This window comes from Balaenoptera ricei, chromosome 7, assembly GCF_028023285.1.
Source record: "Balaenoptera ricei isolate mBalRic1 chromosome 7, mBalRic1.hap2, whole genome shotgun sequence".
NCBI classification, from domain to species: domain Eukaryota; kingdom Metazoa; phylum Chordata; class Mammalia; order Artiodactyla; family Balaenopteridae; genus Balaenoptera; species Balaenoptera ricei.
Window position 1 is genome coordinate 95,340,679 of NC_082645.1, and position 18,741 is coordinate 95,359,419.

General features: G+C 39.7%; 1 protein-coding gene and 1 pseudogene across 1 annotated transcript in view; one reads left to right on the forward strand and one right to left on the reverse strand.

The window, feature by feature from the left end:
* CPS1 (carbamoyl-phosphate synthase 1) overlaps nucleotides 1-18,741 on the forward strand; it is a 395,122-nt gene that overhangs the window by 39,643 nt on the left and 336,738 nt on the right. The window lies entirely within an intron of this gene.
* The window catches only part of LOC132369192 (cyclin-Y-like protein 1), a 42,334-nt pseudogene that overhangs the window by 7,199 nt on the left and 16,394 nt on the right, over nucleotides 1-18,741 (reverse strand).

Below are 18,741 nucleotides of genomic sequence, written 5' to 3' on the forward strand. Positions count from 1 at the left end.
ACTATATTAAAGCTTAAAATTGTTGTGACTTTTCGGACACCTTCTATTTCATCACCGGCTTGTTAATTACTGGACCACCATGTTGGCTGGAATTATGAAAATATCCTTTAATACAAGTATATAACAAAGAGGAAAATCATCACAGAATCAGAAGCACCATTATAGTTAACAAGAAATGCAGCACGGACCCAATAGAAGGAAATAACCTACTTTCTCTGTTTATGATCGCAAACATGCTAATATGCTAATAAGTACTGCCTGCAAAGAATTTGGATGACATGTGTTATTCAGCAGCTTTTTGGTTTAAATTGATTGCCAATAATGACTAGCAGCTTCAATGATATAGTAGGGAGGAAGAACCCTGCAAAACCTAACGATGCTACAACAGTCTGTTCCGAAGTTTGGCTTTATGAGTTGTTAGGAGTCCCATGTTTTTTTTTTGTTTTTTTTTTCTTTCTCTGTTTATGATCGCAAGCATGCTAATATGCTAATAAGTACTGCCTGCAAAGAATTTGGATGACATGTGTTATTCAGCAGCTTTTTGGTTTAAATTGATTGCCAATAATGAGTAGCAGCTTTAATGATATAGTAGGGAGGAAGAACCCTGCAAAACCTAACGATGCTACAACAGTCTGTTCCGAAGTTTGGCTTTATGAGTTGTTAGGAGTCCCATGTTTTTTTTTTGTTTTTTTTTTGTTTTTTTTTTCTTTCTCTGTTTATGATCGCAAACATGCTAATATGCTAATAAGTACTGCCTGCAAAGAATTTGGATGACATGTGTTATTCAGCAGCTTTTTGGTTTAAATTGATTGCCAGTAATGACTAGCAGCTTCAATGATATAGTAGGGAGGAAGAACCCTGCAAAACCTAACGATGCTACAACAGTCTGTTCCGAAGTTTGGCTTTTTGAGTTGTTAGGAGTCCCATGTTTTTTTTTTGTTTTTTTTTTGTTTTTTTTTCTTTTTTTTTTTTTGTTTTTTTTGTTTTTTTTTGTTTTTTTTTCTTTTTTTTGTTTTTTTGTTTTTTTTTTTTGTTTTTTTTTGTTTTTTTCTTTTTTTTTTGGAGTCCCATTTTTTGATGGTAATACTGCACTGATTCTAAAGGAATATGCAGCATTATGGGACAGTGAGGCAAGAAAAACATAGAAGTTATATAGTTAGTGTCTTTAAAGTCTAAAAATTTAAGCTATTAATTAAAAAACCTCACATAGTTCACAGCTATCAGGTATCTGTGCGTGGATTGGGAGCAGATATCTGTGCGTGGATTGGGAGCTTTTAGCTTTGGAGTGGTTTTTGTAACTCTGTTTACAATAAAAAGGACAGAAGAGCGTGTTACATTGACGAGGTCCCGTTCTTTCCTATGAGCATAATCTTCGCTTGTCCATGAGTCTCTTGAATTCAATGTCTTTCTTTAAGGTGAAAATACTAACTTTGCTGGTTTCTGAGCAGGAGAGGTGATATTTCTCCAGTTCTTGTTTCGAGGGGTTTATGATGTTACAACCCCTCACTTCTCCCTTAGAAGAGGATGGCATTGGAGCGCCGAATACCAATGAAATGATCAGCGCTGAAAGACCTTCTCATAGCAGCTCTACACACGTCTTTGTATTCGTCGTCACACAATCTGGAAATGACCTAGGAAAGTCAATCAGGTAGAACATAGGTATAATTAGGGGGAAAAAAAAATGTTCGGACCTTAAAAAAACAAAAAAAGCATCATTGATAAGCCACACATCTACATTCGTTTAGATAGTTCATAGTTACTGCTACTTTGGATAGCTGATATCTACACTAACTGACAATTCCCTAAGGTAATAACCTTTAAGGGCTATGATTAGATTGCTGGGGCAAGGGGTAACTTGCCCTGAAAACTTAGAGTTACTTAAAAATTGGGTTCCTAATGATAGGCTCCTAATAGCAATATCATCTGTTACCTACACACGTGATCCTTAAACGTAATGGACATACACTTGGGCAAAATCAGTGTTTATTCAGCTATTCAACTTCTATTCAGTTTTCATTAGTTATTACATACTCTAAGAAAATTTTAATCAGGTAGGTATGTGCTGAAGGTAGGAGAGGTCTAATGACAAGCGCTGAAAGGTGCTATTTCACTTGCACATAAATTATAGTAGAAAAACATCTTATTCTAAAGTACCACCAAGGTACCACAGAAAGTATCAATTTTAAATGTGTTCATTTCAGTTGTGAATTTTGCTGTATACCCACCAAAAAATCATAAGCCATAAGTATTACTTTGTTCCATGTATGTTACCATTTATATTAAAAACTCATGTACTTTCTACATCCAGTATCTGAATCCACATTATACCTTCCAAGTATAGGTCTCTCAGGTTAGCCACGGATGCTTTGTCTAATAAACTCATGGGACTGAACTGTGATACACATACACACACACACACACACACACACACACACACACGAACTGCAAGCTGAGTAAAAAACAGTTAAGAGGGAATTCCCTGGTGGCACAGTGGTTAAGAATCCGCCTGCCAATGCAGGGGACACGGGTTTGAGCCCAGGTCCGGGAAGATCCCACATGCCGAGGAGCAACTAAGCCCGTGCGCCACAACTACTGACCCTGCGCTCTAGAGCCCGTGCTCTGCAACAAGGGCAGCCACTGCAATGAGAAGCCTGCGCACCGCAATGAAGAGCAGCCCCCGCCCGCCGCAGCTAGAGAAAGCCCGCGTGCAGCAGCGAAGACCCAATGCAGCCATAAATAAATAAATACATTTCTTTATTTATTAAAAATATCAAGACAGTAGATATAGTCCAAAACATCAATTATTAAAAAAAAAAAAGACAGTTAAGAGTGGTAAGTAGATTATGTAGGTACATATGATTAGGGATACAATTTTAAGAAATTATTCATGTATGGTTATATGTAAGTGTAGAGGTTCAAATGGAAAACCATTAAGAACAGATTAACTATGATTTAAAGTATTCTGAATTATGGTTACAGAAGAGACAATTTTTTTTTTTATAATGTGGGATCCCTGTATAAACCATAAAAGACACAGGAAATATGATGCCAACGGGTCAATAAGCTCTTCAAACTGTTAACAGCTTTCCATTTTCCTAATCACTGCTTAATATAATTTAGCTACAGATGTGGCTTCGGTGGCTGACAGAAAACCCCAGTTAGTGATTTCACAGCCTTACCTCTAAGTTCTGTGCTCTTTGTTTGGTAAGAGGAGTGAATAGAACATTCAGGTTGTTGTCATGTGCTAAGGAGCGAAGGTCAAAGTAGTATTTGGCATACACACTGACAGGAACATCAATATTAAACTGAAGTAGCTCCAGGAAGTGCCTTTCCATCTCATTCCTGGGGGAGGAGGAGAAGACAAAACCAACACAGGACAATTTTAGTCAACTGGGCTATCTTCAAAAATACCATTCTGAGCTACTAGGATGGCTCTAAATACTGTTTTGAAACAAATAATGGCTACCCAGCTGGATTAATACCCTAATGTTTAAACAAGGTACAGCTATTTGTGGTCCTTTCTGCGTCCCAGCACTTTGAGTCTGGGACAAGGGGGAAGAGGTTATGGCCCTCTTATGCACTCATGCTGCTGACTCAGGGGCTCATTCTTCAGAGCTCCATTAGTGCAGCTGTACGATTCATGCTCCACACTCACTCACAAGGCCCCGCTATAGTGATCAGATGAAAGGAATGATGTATGCTGTTTATTAGCTCTGAAGAACTTGCAGACATTTTCACCGGGCTGATGACAGGAAGGGGCTTACTGAAGTAGAGACGAGCCAACAAAAGGAGTGGGCACATCACCACGGCAACAAAATGGATCCATCGAGAGCCACTGCTATTATCTCTGAGGGGGGAAAACTCTTGAGGCAACAAGGATTCATCTCAAGTAAATAAATAAATAAGCTACATTCGATGGGAAAGGGAATCCCCCCACCCCCACCCCGTGCATGGGGCTGTGTCAAAGGGCATAATGCAAGTTTCTGTTCACCTTAAAACCTTACTAGGGTGAGTTGTCGTCACCATGACAGGACAGGATGCACTTTTTAAGCTTAGGAAGGCAGTAAGATTATGTCTCAGCTAGACTAAACCCACTTTACGATACGACCTCTGATAGAGCAGTTGTTTCCCCCGGTGTTAGGAGAGCAGCCCAGAATGTTCAGACCTACCGCCCCTTGCCAGGACAGACTGCACACGCCCACAGAGGGCGAATTCAATGAAGTGGGAAAGTAGAGTGCTGGGAGCAGGCTTCTGCTATACGACCACATCCAGCCATTTGCTTGCCAAATGTTTAAGTAAATAAATATAAAATTAGAGTAAATCTTACCACTTTCCACAGCAATCACTTTAGAGAGTTGATTATATAAAAATGATAAATACCCAAACAAACATGCAAGTGGCTTATTTTACAATACATTTGGTTTCCTGGTTTTAAAGTGTTAATATTTTATCCATTGGATAAATCAACAAATGCTCCATGTTCTCCTGTATGGAGAGCAGAGTATGAGCAGAAATGAGGTTTCTCATTTGTTGAACTTTAAACCTAACTGAACCTACTTCCAAAATTCATTTCCTGTTCATACGGCCAGAAGTCTATAGAAATGTAAACCAGATAATGTTTTGATAATCAGCTAATCAGGACTTAATTTACTACAGGAATAAATGCACTTCACTATCCCTTTTATATTTTCTCCACTAATACATTTTAATTGTGTGGAAATACAGTACTTCATAGGATTAACATGTCTATTAATAGAGCTTTAATCACTGAAGAAAAGCATTATGCCTACAGAATATGCATCTTCTGTGTTTTTTGCTGTTTTTAAATGGCTAGGTGGCTGAAGAGCCTACCACTTACAGGCGCAGCAAACTGTCTGAACAGCAGCTGCTCAGTTTAACTTACTCTTTTGAAGGGAAATATATATTTAACAAGACACAGAGATGTTAGAAAGTTTTAAGGAAAAGCTGATAGACAGCAATTTTTCAATTCAGACTCAAAATGAGACCATTACAAATAGTAGTCAACAGCAGAGGGATGAAACAAATGTGTATTAAACACTTTGTTGTAATGCTTTCCAACTCCCAAAGATCATAAACAAAAGCAGCCTGTTATAAACATAACTCCTGGTGATTCTCCGTTCTACACAGAAAAGCGTTGTTTAGAATTAGTTTCTTCATAGCTGGACAGTGCCGCCAATGCTCCTGGGCTCAATGTCTATGAACACCCACACGTTTCCCTGCATGTTCTCGGATGTTGTACCTGGAACCAGAGCCCCAGTCAGCTCAGTTGCAGATTCTGAGAAAATTTCAGCTGCCATCATGGCAGGGATGGTGTTCATGATTACAAATTTTCCTTCCTTCAAGGGACCAGTTTAAAGACTGATGATAGTGTTGGTCAACGTCACTTTAGTTTCTGCAACTTCCAAAAGTACTTCTATTCATTTCAAATTCCTTATCTGCTGTTACACTGTTTGCTAAGATTGCTACCAGCAATATCACCATGACCACCTGGTTTACATGATCACCAAAGTGGGCATTTTCACCAAAAGCCACTTTGACAGCTACTGACAGTCACTGGTCCCTTCTCTTAGTCACAACTTTCCTCGCTTCAGCTGTAAATATGCACTTTGGTAGTTGTGAATTATCTAGAGTAAGGGGCAAAGGTAACAAAAACAAACTCTTGCCCCTGCCTGCCATCTTGATCGGCCTCTGCTGTCCAATATAATCAAGAGGTGTCCTTTCCCATTTTCCTGAATGCCACCCACAAAGACAGGTTCACTGTCAAGCGGGCACTTCGAGAGTCTGCTGGAATTACCTCTCTGGCTCATCCTGCTTCCCACCCTTGGGGCCCTTCACCAGAGCCAGACTGGAAGCCTGGCGTTTCATGCCAATGTGAGCGTGCCATCTGTGAGGAGAACCTGCCTAGTTAACTCAAGGCCCCACAAAGTGCCGCTGTGTTTGCTGAGTGCCCTGGGTGAGGCCCCAGGGATGCTTCCCGGACTACCTGAGAGGTAGGTGTTTCCTAACTCAGCAGACTTTAGGGGAGGAGACAGGAACACAGGGATCTGAAACCTTTATATGTGGCTACCTGTACATCATAGTTTCTGTAACAACAGAACCTCAGATAAAAAGGAGAAAAAGACCAGCAAAAGCAAATACACAATGTGTGACTCAGGTTGAAATTATAACCTGTCAGTAGTCTAGAGGCCCTAAGACCTTAACAGTGGCCACTTGCTTCAAAGACCAGGCATGTGCCCCTTAAAAATGGACTGGACCTGGTAGACAGCTTTAAGAAAGCTGTCAAGTTACTGACTGTACCGTGTTGTTCTGGTAGTGAGCTTGTAAAATGATTGGCAAAAACCACCAGAAAAATAATTTCAATTTATCAAGCAGAATATTACAACAATAACACATCAAGACCTACCAATTAATGAGGGGAAATACAAATTGTTATACTACAGCTAGATAGAAAGAAGTCTGTAATTTGATGTCTATTTCAGCTCTCTGCACAAGGTAACCTTTCTTAAAATGTAACATTTCTTAAAAATGTAAACTTTATGAGAGCAAATGAGGTATTGGAAAATGGTTAGAAAGTTCACGGTAACCTTACAAACTCACATGTCCTCAACTGTAATGTCCTTGAGGATCTGGCAGTCGTCCACATTCCATACAGCCTGATCGTCCCAAAACTTGGAGGCAAGAAGAATGGCTCCCAAAACAATTCTTTTCCAGTTAGTGGGGCAAATGTCGATCTCAGCATAAGTTAAAAGCCTTTCTAAGTAAACCTGCAAAAGTAGAGCACTGATCTTTGATTTTAGTTCAGTTTAAGTGCTGTGATAAGAATTGTTAGGAATGACAGATTTCATCTCTTTTTGACACCCCTTTTATTCCTAGGTTCTACAAAGACTTTGCTCAGCCAAGCCAAGGCCAGAGGCCAGGTCACGGTTGTAAGTCAGATATTTCTGTTAGTCTGATATTTCTACTCTGCCCGTGTGAATTTCCAACCCAATTTTGGTCACAGGAATGAAAGGACATCTCAGCAAAGGGCATTCTAAAGACACGCATTGTATTATTACCTTCCCACTTGTCAAGGGCAGCACATACAGCCCAGTGTCGACTTCAACTGTTCAGTAAATGCTTGAGTGCCTATCACGTGCAATGTTAACTACAAGACTGGTGGTGGTTGCATGGCGATTTTACATAACGCTTGAGTGTGTAAAATTCTGGTAAGACTGAGCACATCTTTACCTTCTCTTCAGAGTCACCAGTCCTTTTGCGGCATGAACTTGAAGATAAAAACTGGTGGTCAAGAGAGCCTCCCAGTGGCTGCTGCGTGGCACAGCGGGACAGGCAGTACAGAGGGGCTTTGCAGCCGTCAAGTATTCCCATATTTTGGTGCCTTTTTCAGGAACACACATGCATACAAAGGGTAGTCCTTTTCATATCCCCAATTTTTCACATCTCCATTATCATTTCATTATTCGTTTCTGTCTTACATAATCTGCAGCTTAGTCAATTCTTTTGGTTTTAAGGTGGGAAGACCTGCCTGTGTCTGTATCCCTGGGGCTCCTCTAAACCTGCCGGTTTGTGAGATGATTTCATGGTTTCTTTTACATGTATCAAATGTCTACCCTACAAAGAACTGGATGGAGTTAACAGCTGAGCAAAGATTTGAGAGGTAAGCTGTGATTTGTTGTTACCTCTGTAGAAGAGTGTATATGCCATTTGACAAAAAGAAAAATGTCCAGTTTTAAAGAGTCTGTTTACTCTCTGAAGGGTTATCAGATTGACAGCTCAGATTCGCCCATGCCCTCCAAACTCTACTGTGTTTTCAAACACGGGTATTGAGATTATATGTTCTTAGTGAAATTCGGCTCCCATTCCCCAAAGAACTCAGCACTCTCTAGTACCCTAAGAACGACTCTCCCCGCAAGGTTCAACTCTCTACTTTATGGGACTAATCAGAGGCACTGAAACGACACTGGCAATCTCTCAACTTCCTCTCACCTTTGTACTGGCAAACTTGGTACACGTGCCGCTGTTCATTTACCCCACTTGCCCTCCTGTCTCGGAGGAAGCGAGATCTCTTTCTTTTCACTGAAGCTCACTCTCCTATGAGTGAAGTTGATCCCACCTCACTTCTGCAGAGCACTGTGCCCACAGTTAGTCTCTTTTGGAACAACTTCTCCCTCTCTGTCAGAGGCTTCCTCCAGTGTGAATGCTTCCATGTCCCCAGCCTGTCCCCCACTGCCCCTCGACGGCGTCCTCAGGGCTGAGGCCAGCTCCTCATCTCCCATCCTCTCCTTAACCCACTTCAGTCAGCCTCCTGCTGCTACCACTCTACAGAGACTACTCTTGCCGTGGTCACCGGTGCCTTCACACAAACCACCCAGAGCTCTTCGTCCCAGAGCTCCACTCCCCAGGCCTTCCCTCATAAATGAAAGAGCACTGCCACACGCCCAGTCGCTGAGACCAAACACCTGCACTTGAGTGTATCCTGCTCCAATCTGTCAGAACTTCTTGTTATCTCTACCTTCACTGGTACCCTGACCGCTTTTCTGTCTGTCACTTCTGACTTGTATCGCTGCCACTGCCTAACTTCTCTGCCTCCCAACAGACTACAGTCTGTTCTCCCCAAAGCAGCCAGGAGAGCCTCTTAAATTAAGACTACTTTATGCGCCTGCTCCAGATCTGCCAGAGGTTTCCCATCAAACAAATACCTTCTTCCCGTGGCCTGCAAGTTACGAGGCCCTGTGCGGTACGGCCTTGTCCTTCCGTGACCTCATCACCTATGCTCTTTCCCTCATTCCCCGCTCGGATCACAATGGCCACCTTGCTTTTCCTTGAACACACAGAACAAGTTCCTGTCTCAGAGCCTTGCACTTGTCCCCTCTGCCCGTAATGCCAGCGTACCTGATCTTCCTCAGTTCAGCCAGGTCCTGGGTTCAAACATTACCTCTTTAAAGAGGCTCTTCCTGAGCTTTCTAGTAAGCCCCTCTAATCACTTTATCCCTTTACCTTGCTTTCTCTTCATGGTTTTTACCACTACTTGAAATAGTCATCTTTTAAAAAACACTCATTAAAAAAAAACACTTAGACTTTGCTATACACCTGAAACTAACACAACACTGTAAATCAACTGTACTCCGATAAAAAAAAAAAAAAAAAAAAAATTTACGTCTTCCACACTTGCTCCATAAAGGCAAGAACTTTATTTATCCAACTTGTTCTCTCCTCCACCCCCCACATGTAGAAAAGTGACACAGAGTAGGTATTCAGTGACATGGTATTTATGACATGAGCAACTTCTTGGTAGCATTTAGCGTTTGGACCATACTCTCCTTCTTGAACCTCTCCTGGTGTCTCTTAGGGTTCTCTGCTGGGTTTCCTACCACTGTAGCCACTCCTCTGGGGGTCTGTCCCTTAAGTGCTGACAGTCCCTACAGATCTATCTTCTACCCACTTTTTATTTTACATACTTTCTCTGCATTTGAACAGCTACACTTAATTCCCTCCCTCTAGCTCAGATTCATGCTCCAATCCCATATATTCAAATGATTACTAGACACTGCCATTCTGCTGTCTCGCAGGTACATCAAGCTTAACTTGTCTACAAAGAAATGCCCCTCTTCCAACCCAAATACTCTCCTTCCTGCATTTCCTAGCTCTCCATATGCAAGCACCATTCCTGCCTCTCTCAAGCATGTGCTAAGCACTCCAAGTGGCCTGTAGCTCCAAGAAAAGGCCTGTGTCTGATCCAGTACCCGCTGAGGGGTCTCTTTTCAAAAGGACACGCCTCCCGTCCTCAGTTCTGCCTTGACAGGAGCCGGCAGTGAGGGGCCTAAGTATCCCTTCCCCGCAGACCACGCAGCTGACTTTCCCCCCACAGGTTTGCTATAGGGAGGAGTAAAACAATCCCAGCTACCTCTCACTTGAATATGATTTATTATTCAAATGATAAAATCTTACCATAGGAATTAGGAATGGATGACAAAAAGGTCCTTACACAGCTGTAGCTTAGCAGGCTAACTAGAGTGAAGCCTTCTGAAGTCCTACTGGCACCCTAGTCCTGGGCAACTTCACATGCAGGCAATAAGAGGACAGCAGGGATGGTTAACACCATTATCCATTATCCAAGGAACAGAGAACTGAGGGCAGTAGTTCTCAATCAGGACACACATCAGAACTGCCTAGGCAGTACAGTCTGGGACTCAGCTTCAAACTACCCGGCGCCTGTTTCTGCCTGTGGACCAGAGCGTTCAGTTATTGCCCCGCCCTACCACCACAACATGCGTCGTCTGTGTGTGCGTGTGTGCACTGTGCGTGCATGTGTCCCCTCAGGTGTGGGAGGAGAAACCAGAAATCTCTCCTGCTGCCTTTAATAGCAATTGTTTTGTGATGAGAAAAGCAATGGCAACATTTTAAATCATAATGATTATTAAAGCTCAAATGTGTATACTTTACTTTCTTTTGATAGGTTTCTCTTAATAAAGTTCTAATGATCATTTCAGGAACCTACTTTCATTTGGGAAAAACAGGACCATACCATGTGTACAAGACAGAAATTTCTACAGATGCTTTATGAAAGAAAAAATATCTTACCAAAGTTACTACTGCACTTTCAGCAGTTAGCTGTGCGGCACTACAAAGAGTATGAACAAATCTGTAAATGCATTTGTGTTCAGGATCATGCTCGAAGTATTCCTCTGGAAGCTTTTCTCGCTGAAAGGAGAAAAAATGCAATTTATGTATCCATGGAAGAAAAATACTTAAAAGTACCCTTAAGATAGCAGTCTTCACACTTGGGCCCACGTGCCCCTTAAAATAATTTTGGTTGGGTGACATGTCTTGTAGTCTTTTAAATATAAACAATGGGATCCTAAAATACCACAGTGATCCAGTACTCACCACCATTCATTAAAGAAAAATACAGGCACAACCGCAGAAAATTTATGTATTTCCACGTTCCTCCCCACAGAATTCTAACCAAATGTAAACTATTGGGTTGGCCAAAAAGTTCATTTGGTTTTAAGTAAAAATAAACGACACAGTTTTCATTTTCACCAAGCATTTTATTGAACAATATATTCACTAACCAAACAAACTTTTTGGCCAACCCAATATTTTTAGGCTCAAAAGTCTTGCTGATCACCATATGTCATATGTCATACTTTTCTGTAATCAACTTTGAAAACACATTTCCAGTGTCCTGTAACCATAAGGCTCTAAGAATGTGCTGTCCTGTACAGCAGTCGCCAGCCACGTGTGGCTACAGAGCACCCGAAGAAGTGAATTTTAAAACTTTGTCAATTTAATTCGTTTAAAATTTAAACAGTTTTCTAATTTTCTTCTTAGAGGCCTTATCATATTAGGTTTATTTACAAATATTTATATTGTTTGATGCTATGGAAAATCATCCTTTAAAAAGATACATTTTCTGTTACTTGGGTATGTTTACTTACCTGCTCACTATTCATACAAAGTGCAACTCGGTTCATATCCATCAACCCCTTATACAACACGCCTTCGGGAAAATGACTAGACACAACATGGCGTGGGGAAGAAGACTTAAAGGAAGATGAATTTGACTTCCAGCTGGAGGAAGTAATTTTCTTCTAGTAATTAATTTCAAAGCAAATCAGCATGAAATAAACACAACTGTATAAGAGAAAAATACCACTTCAATAAAACTGACACTTACTGTGAGTGGATGTAATCTCTCATCAAAAATATCCAAGGATCTATCTGCATCTCTATAAAATAAGAATGTGCATTTAAAAAATTTAAAAAATTAATTCAGGAGTTACTATCTTAGTAAAATATCTGCTAGGAGTAGAGAGAGGGGTAGAGGAAGCTTAACCTTCAACAAAGCAAACAGTTGTATAAATTCTTCTCCTGGATTCCACCCTTAGAAAGGTTCCCTGACCTATTTTTACTCAGCACATCAAGTTCCGTGAAATCTTTTCTACAACAACCAGCCAGAGTTGCCTCTATAAGCACTGACCCTCCCTAACAGGCAATGCTAGTAAACCAATATATTTTCACTCCTCTAACCTCACACTGGAATATGCAAGAACATTTTATAAAGCAGTGGTGGTGGGCAATAAATTCTTCTCACTTCAATCAATGTGAATATGAGATTCATGGTTTTTTCCCGTTTTTTTCTCTTTAGTTCTTTATATTCTTATTGTGTATTTCTTCTTGTCTCTTTTAAATAGTTTGAGTTAAAAATGTAATTGTCTTTTTATTTTAAAAGAAACCAGGCTTTTTAATTTAAAATTTCACCACACTAATACACTGCGCTCATTTGAACAGCGGTTCTCTAAATGTGGTCTGCAGGCCTCTGGGATTCTCCCCTATCCCCTCCTTCAGGAGGCCCAAGAGGTCAAAACTGCTTTTATAAGAATACTAGGACACTACCTGCCCTTCACATTGTGTGACATTTGCTATGGATGTATAAAAGCAAAAGTGGGTAAAACTGCTGGTTTCTGAGCATGAATCAAGGCAGTGGTACCAAACTGAATTAGAAGTCATTCAATTATTCACTGCCACTTGCAGTTAAAAATCTGCTTTAAGAACATCCTTGATAAAAGAGTAAAAATTAATAGTGTTCTTAAACCTTGGTCCTTCTTTTTAATATTCTGAATAAGTGGAAAGTATGCATTAAGCACTTTTACATACTGAAATATGGCTGTGTTAAGGAAAAGCACTTGTGACTTGGCGGTAAGTCATTTTTTTCATAGAACACCATCTTTATTTGAAACACTTTTTTCATCGAACACCACCGTTATTTGAATGTACAACTGACACAGTCATTCTTTCAAAAATGAACAAAGTGAGCCTGTCACTTCAAGGAAAATAACTCTAAAGTTATTTGTTGCCAATGATAAAATTCAAGCCATCAAGCTAAAAATATCAGGATTTTTGGAAAACTTCTCCCTTCTATTGTGAACTTGACAACTTCTCAACACTTAAAAGACTTTTCTGGTAAGACTGGTGGTGATACTAACAAAAGTGAGTTTTTGACACTGTCTAAAGAAATGTGAACCAATACTTTCCAAATGACCAATGTATAATATTATAAAGTCAGGTACAGGTAAAAAGATCTACTCAGTATGCATGACAGATCAATGGGTATTAATTTAACATAGTATTTATTACAAGTTCATTGATATGATTTAGAATTCCATTTTAACTAATTTAAGAAACTAGCACATGCAGACTTTTGGTACAGTATCAAAGAATATACCAAATTATCTGAAGGCTTTAAAAATACATCTTTTTCCAACTATATATCTGCAAGCGGCTGGATCTTCTTCATATTGTTTCTTCAAAACAAATGACTGAAGACAGAATAGATATGAGAATCAGCTGTCTTCTATTAAGGAGATACTTTTCTCTCAATATTTTTTGTTGTGGAAAATAGTTATTTTTCATTAAAAAAAAAATGACTTATGTTAAACACTGGGGTTCCCAATCAGGGGTGATTTCGTCCCCCAGGGGACTTCTGGCCATGGCTGGAGACAGTTTTGGTTGTCGTAATGTGGAGGGAAGAAGGTGCTACTGGCATCTAGTGAGTAGAGGCCAAGGGTGCTGCTATATATCCTATAACACACAGGACAACACCCCACAACAAAGCATTATCTAGCTCAAAATTTCAATAGTGCTAAGGCAAACCCTGTTTGAACATACAATGGATTTAATTTTTTAAATTCTCAATTTCAATTTCTAATACAGTAAATTATCAATATAACCCATATAAACAAATACTCTTTGGGATGCTCAGTAACCTAAGAATTAAGGGTCCTAAGATAAAAATAAATGATTCACTTCTATATTGTAATAAAAGCACTCGAATAATAAAAGCTTATGCCAGTAACATCTATAGTTATTACCTAACACTAAACTTGATACCTTGTAAATTAATTAGCTGGAATAACAAGATAGGTTTTAAAAGAGCTCACCTGTTCTTTATGTGGTAATATATTGCTAAGGTCATACTGTGGAGGAAAAAAAAATACATTGTAATAACTGATTTTTATCATATCAGGCCTGAAGACATTTTTAAAAAGGGGTTAGCAAGGAGGGAAGACCTTCCAGAGGCCCAGTGGCCCCGAAATCCTCGAATTCAGAACAGTACCACATGGGTGCTTTCCCCCTTGTTTTAGGTTCTTCAGCTTTCAGCAAAATTAGGAGACCCAAAATGCTAGATATGCTGTTAGAAGGCATGTTTTGGTTGATTATTATAATATATAAATTATTACATATTTCCCCTGTCATTTGTCCTTCTACCCACAAAACCTTCTGTCCTGTACAAGTTATATCTATCTATACACATGCTTAAATTTAAGCCATATAGTAGTTTGTGTGTGGGGGTGTGTGTGTGTGTGTGGTTTTTTTGTTAGCCCCTGCATTTCAGTTGATTTAGTTCACTATCCACCTACCCATCCGTTTTCCATTATTTCCCTAAAAGTAAATAATAAAAGTGCTCTATACCAAAATGATTTAAAATCACTTTTACATAATTATTAGAAAATTTAATAGCAAAATTTTATAGCCACAAAACTGATGATAGGTCTAGCTATCCTGAAATAAGCAGTGCTAATAATACAGCATACTACTACACAGTATACTATTAATGACAGGTATTTCCAAATTATTCTAAATAAAGTATTAACGAACAGATAGATACAAGTCCTTAGGTAGTCTTTTTTAAGTTACTATATTCCTAAGTTATTCACAGCTGTTGTATATTAGGCAACAAAGGGGTTCTCTGGTTAAGTTATATGCTCCCCTTTGTTCTCAGTGTCTAAAATGAAACTCAAAATAATTGAGGGAAGGCAAATCTGAATTTTATAATAGGTCTATAGAATCTTAGCACTTGTATAAAGGCCTGTAACACCGTTAGCATCAAAGATGGATACTTCTATAGTGCTTCAAAGTTTCATCTTCAAATTGATTTTAAAATCACAGCATTAGAAGTTTTATGATGGAAAGGACCACTGAACCGTAGATGACATTTAATTAAACAACCCATTTTACAGAGAAGGGAACCAAGGCTTAAAACTGACTTACCTAAGGTCCCACTAATTATCAGAAGCAGTTCTCTTTCTCCTGCCCTCTAACCAAATAGTGGCTCCCAAGCTCAGCTGCACACTGGGATCATCTGAGAAGCTTTAAAAACTGCCTGGCTTCTGCTTCAAGATGTTCTGATTTAACCGGCACTGGGTATGACTTGGGCATCAGGACTGTTTTTAAAGATCCCCAGATGACTGCAGCGTGCAGCAAAGTTTAGGGATGAATGAGTTGGGGTTAAGATCGGAGAATCACTCGGGATGCTTTTGTCCATATAATCATGCTTCACATCATTCCCCATCTTGTCAAAAGGTGTGTGTGCGTGGGTGAGAGAGAGACAGACAGACAGACAGACACACAGACACTGTGTCTTGGAGGCGGGGGCAGGCGGGTGGACTTTGTGCATCCAGAAACATATATCTTGAAAAGCTGCATAAGTGATTCTAATAAGGCTCACCTACCCCACTGAGAACAACTACCCCACTGAAAACTAACCCCATGATAAACATTTTCAAAATCATTCCTAAAAGCCAATTGGCCCTATTAATTTTCTCAGTAAACCTTTATTTCACCAATAATGAATGTGATGAATGATCATTTTTAAAACTTCATGAGAGCAAATTAAAATTTACTGTACTTCCAAAAATTAGACTAGGTCGGGAAAAAAAAGGATGAAACCTACTTGTCTGAGCAAGGTTAATCTTTTTTTTTTTTTTTTAATTTTATTTAATTTTACTTATTTTTGGCTGCATGGGGTCTTTGTTACTGCGCGCGGGCTTTCTCTAGTTGCCAAGAGCGGGGGCTGCTCTTTGTCGTGGTGCGCGGCCTTCTCACTGTGGTGGCTTCTCTTGTTGCACAGCACGGGCTCTAGGTGCGTGGGCTTCAGTAGTTGTGGCACACGGGCTCAGGAGCTGTGGCTCGCGGGCTCTACGGCACAGGCTCAGTAGTTGTGGCGCACGGGTTTAATTGCTCTGCGGCATGTGGGATCTTCCCAGACCAGGGCTCGAACCTGTGTCCCCTGCGTTGGCAGGCAGATTCTTAACCACTACACCACCAGGGAAGTCCCTGAGCAAGGTTAACCTTCAAAGTACTTTTGAATTATATACTGGACATCAGACTCTTTTGAATTCAAAAGAAGCTGCGACTCTAGCCAAAGTAGAGTGGTTTTTGTACCCACAGATTCAGTGTCTTGGCTGAATAAAAACATTCAGTGATGATGTGATAAGTGCCCAAACTCAGGACTTTAGAGATGGGGCTCAGTTTTTGCTGAAACATGATTTGACTGCAACTATTATTGTAAGCAAGAGAGGAAAGTTACATTATTATGACTGTGAACTTGCTGTCTTTAATTAAAGTAGAAGTTACTGATAATTTAAATAGCTAAAAAAAAAGCTGGCACATTAAAAACCAATTAAAAATATAATTAGCTTATAAAATTAAGACAACAAATAAAATTAAGGATAAGGACATTAATATTTTCAAATAGCATTTCCCAAACTGTGTTCTGGAAAATCAACATTCATATCCTAAGGAGATGTTAATATTTCGTGGACAACCGCGAGGGAGGAGGCAAGAAGCTCTGCATCCCGTTTGGTTTTTTTCTCTTAAATAAGCTTGAAAGGTTCATCATTAGGGTGTTTTGAAAGTGCATCTCCAATTGTGGACTATGAGGTGCTCCCAGAAATTAAAGAATAGTTTCCATCATCATGACACTGTTCGTGTCTCCTTAAGTATAAGCCTGACCACAGCCATGTTTCCGAAACCTCACCTCTTTTATTGTTCTCTGCTGTGATTGATACAGTGTGTTGGAGATATATTTATATATATAAACAAAAATTAAATGTGTCTATTAAGTTAAAACCTCAGTTGAACAAATTTCATCTACAAAGAAATTAAGCTTGAGTGTGTATTTCTTAAGACTGGTTTGATATATTCTCCCCCTCTTTGGGGGACAGGAAGGAGAAGTAAAATTTCATACAGAAATAGTGCAGGAAAAAAAAAAAAAAGCACAGTGGGATAAATCTGACAAAATCCAATTAAATTTAAATGCAGATTCGCTTTGGTGCCAGTAGGGGACAAGCTGTTCCTTCTTCTAAGAGTAGCTTCCAAAGTAGTATACATTGTTTGAGGACTACAACTCATAAAGAAATAATTTTTTCTAGAAATAGCCAATAAAAAGTGCCTCTCTTTCTCATTATGTTCAACAATGGCTTAACAACAGAAATGCGTCAAATAAAGATTTATACTTTTTCTGGGATTTCTTATTTGCTAACTGGCTTTCCCTTCTATCATGCGCTCTAAGATTAAAATGGAAACTGAAAATTCATATTTAGGTCCTTGAAATCAATGTATAGTTGACACCAGTTTTTTAACCTGATCACTGAAAAGGACAATTCAAATGAATGAAATTATGTATGGCTAGGATGCTTTTAGCGATAAGGGGGTCTGTCACTCAGCCCTTGGCAACCTACTTGTACTCACCATTTTACTGTGGTTCTAAGATTAGGCTGGCTGACTGTGCTGTCATCTAGAAATATTGTTGAGCATGAGCTATACTTTTTAGTAAGCTGCCCTGGAGATACCTGAAGGGGAAGGGAAATAGAAGAAAATGTCACAGTAAGTTAAACCTATAAAGTGTGTTTTTTTCCTTGGTTAAAATGTCAAACGATAAAGCATTAAGATTTTTCTTACACTCCATGAACTGCCTGAGTGTGATATCATGTGCAGCTCTATGGGAAACCTCTATACTCTGACTTCCACAGACGAGCTTTGAGAAATGGGTTATAAAATGCTGCCTTGATATAGTACCTATAATCAAACCTGGCAAGCGCCTATTATAAATTACCTTTATAATAATGTAAAAAGTTTAGAATAGGATTTCAGGGTTTTTTCCTTAAGCAATGAAATGCAGCTGAGATTTCCCATTTCTATTCATTTACTACACTAAAAGGTAATGCCTTCTGTAACACCGACGCCGGAGCATCTCACTGCAGTCAATGCACCCCAGTAACAAATGTACTCGTTCAGGAGACGGTGCGACGAGACAAGCGTTTGCGAATCAGAGGCTGGGCGTGCCAGGGCTGCTCTATCGCTAAAAAGCTGGGGGCCGTAAGTCCCTCTGGGCCTCAACTTCCTTATCTGGAGGACAAAAAGGTACTGCTTAAAGATTCTCTCGCATCCAAAAAAAACGGATAAAACAACTCTGAGAATTTAACTTCTCACTTCATGTTTAAGTAAGACTGCCATGACATTACTCAAGTGAGAACCTCAGAGAATACTTGCCATTCATTTCAAAATTGTACTAATTCTGTTCTACGTGTTATTTGACACTCCTGCCTCACCCATGCTGCTCTCTGCCTGCAGTGCCTTTTTCTTCCTCCTGTCCCAGCAAGCTTGACCCCATCTTCCTCTAGGATCCCTTTGCCAGCAGGCACACCACAAAACTTCTCACTTTCTGCACACTCACACATCTAATTTACCAACTGTTCCATGGTCTCAGCTGCTTGCATAGTACCACCCTCTTAAGTAAACAAGCTTCTCCAGGTTAGGAAGATTCTTCTCCTACCTCCAGCTACTGAGCACAGAATCTGGGACAAATTAGGATTCAACAAGTGTTTGAGAAATTATTTAAGATCAGTTACAACTGGAGGTAAATCTTACTAAAGA